Below are 2404 nucleotides of genomic sequence, written 5' to 3'. Positions count from 1 at the left end.
CCCTCCTACGGTTCTAAAACGCCTTTTCCTCGAGCACTTTTCTTCTCACTCCCGCTCCGTTTCTGTCTTCACCGATGGGTCTAAGTCAGCGGACGGTGTTGGCTACTCTGTTGTTTTTCCTGATCGCACTTATATGTGTCGCTTGCCTCCAGAGACTAGCATTTTTACTGCCGAACTTTATGCTATTCTCTATGCTCTTCGTCTCCTGCTTTCTCGTTGTCAGTCTTCCTTTGTAGTTGTTGTTGACTCTCGTAGTGCCTCATGGCTCTCGGGTCCTTTAATCCGGTTCATCCAGTAGTTGTCGAGATCCAGAATTGGCGGTTTCTCGTTCACAGTAAATTTAAGTCGGTTGAGTTTTGTTGGGTTCCCAGACATATTGGTGTGTCTTTAAATGAACGTGCGGATGGTGCCGCCAAGGAAGCTGTCTGCTCTTGTCCCATCTCTCGTAAAGGCATTCCGTATTCCGACTTTTACCCGATTATCCATTCCTCAGTCCTTACCCGTTGGCAGGCTTCTTGGTTGTCTGTTACTGGTAACAAGCTACGTACTCTTAAATGTTGTGTTTCCTCGTGGCAGTCCTCCTTCCACCGTAACCGGCGGTGGGAAACAGCTCTGGCGAGGTTGCGTATTGGCCATACTCGCTTAACCCATGGTCACTTGATGGAGCGCCGCCCTGCTCCTTATTGTCCTAGTTGCATTGTCCCTCTTACGGTCGTGCATGTCCTTCTTGAATGTCCTGACTTCCAGGACGAGCGTGTGTCTTGCTTTCCGACCGCCCCTCGCGGTCACCTGTCCCTCGATAGACTTCTTGGTGACTCGGATACTTTTGATATCGTTCGCCTTATGCGTTTTTGTTCTCGTATTGGCATCCTTGGTGATATTTAGCGCCCTCTGATTATTTTGCGTATTTGATGGTGCTACATAGCCTTCCCGGTTTGGTGCCTTCTTTTGATAATTACTTACTTATAACCTCGTTGACAAGGATAGGACAGAAATAATTATCTTCTAGGAGATTTAAGAACTCTGATTTTGTGTCTCAACCTCCGTTATATTTGTCCCTTGATGATTTATTTATGTTGGAAAGGCCAGCGTCTTAAAGGAATGTTCCACATAAGTTTATACAAACAATTCTACTGCTAACATTATGGTAAATTATTTGTTTCTTCTAAAAAAAGGTTTAAATTTGATATATATAATATTGTCCAAAACGGCGTGGTGCAAAGAGATTAGCAAATTAATATTAGTTATTACTGAAATGTAAATTAAAAGTAAAACTCAATAAAATACACAAATTACTGCAATACATTATAAAACTATTAGTTAAAAGCATAGAATCTGTCCTATTCCAAATCTTGAGCGATACATTCTCTAAAAGCTGTTTTACCCGACAATATATATTCTCTAATGATGTAACAACAAGGTCATTGGCTCTAAATGTCTTCTTGCTTACTAGCTTTCCTCACTCCAACTCTAGAAGCAGTGGACCGCTCAAGTGGTATGGCATTGTCTTCTTTCACCTCTTCCTCGTGATTTTGCTTCATTTAGGATAAAACTCGAGAAGCCACTTGTCATGTAATTCTTGCAGATACCCGTGTCGTCCTCCACTGTGTTTGCAATCTTCCTCTGAAAGAGCGTTTAACATCACAATTCTCTTATCGTCCCAAACACAAATGTAAAGAAATCAGTCTTTATGAAAGTATTTGTCAAGTATTTCGTATTGGTTCGAGCACCAAGACATGAACACTCCACTTTTTACGTCCCCCTAAATTAAAGTTATAATTGTTCTTTTGTACATTTTGTTCGGCATTCTCAGGCAGTGAAGGTGGAACCTAATTGCCCACTTCCGCTGTGTGTGTGTGTGTGTGTATTCATCTAGTTGTTAATACAGGGGGTTGAGCTCTGCTCATTCGGCCAGACTCTCAACTGTTAATCAATCAACTGTAACTGATTACTAACAAATTCCACCCCCCCACCACACACACACACACACACACACACACACGCTGTGTGTGTGTGTGTGTGTGTGTGTGTGTGTGTGTGTGTGTGAGTGTGTGTGTGTGTGTGTATATTCACCTAGTTGAATTCACCTGGTTGTTCATGTGGGGATTGAGATTTGCTCTTTCGGCCCGCCTCTCAACTGTCAATCAACTGTTTCTACTACTACTATTTTATTCCCCACACCCCACACACACAAACATCCAGGGAAGCAGCCCGTGACAGCTGACTAACTCCTACTTACTGCTATTAACCTATTTACCTATTTATTGCTAGGTAACAGGGGCATAGGGGTGAAAGAAACTCTGTTCATCGTTTCTCACCGGCGTCCGGGATCGAACCCGGGACCACAGGATCACATGTCCAGCGTACTGTCTGCTCGGCCTGCTGGCTCCCTGTGTGTGTGTGT

The sequence above is a fragment of the Procambarus clarkii genome, chromosome 32 (genome assembly GCF_040958095.1).
Source record: "Procambarus clarkii isolate CNS0578487 chromosome 32, FALCON_Pclarkii_2.0, whole genome shotgun sequence".
Taxonomy (NCBI): Eukaryota; Metazoa; Arthropoda; class Malacostraca; order Decapoda; family Cambaridae; genus Procambarus; species Procambarus clarkii.
The sequence above is the reverse complement of the archived record's forward strand: the minus strand, read 5'-3'. Positions refer to the sequence as shown.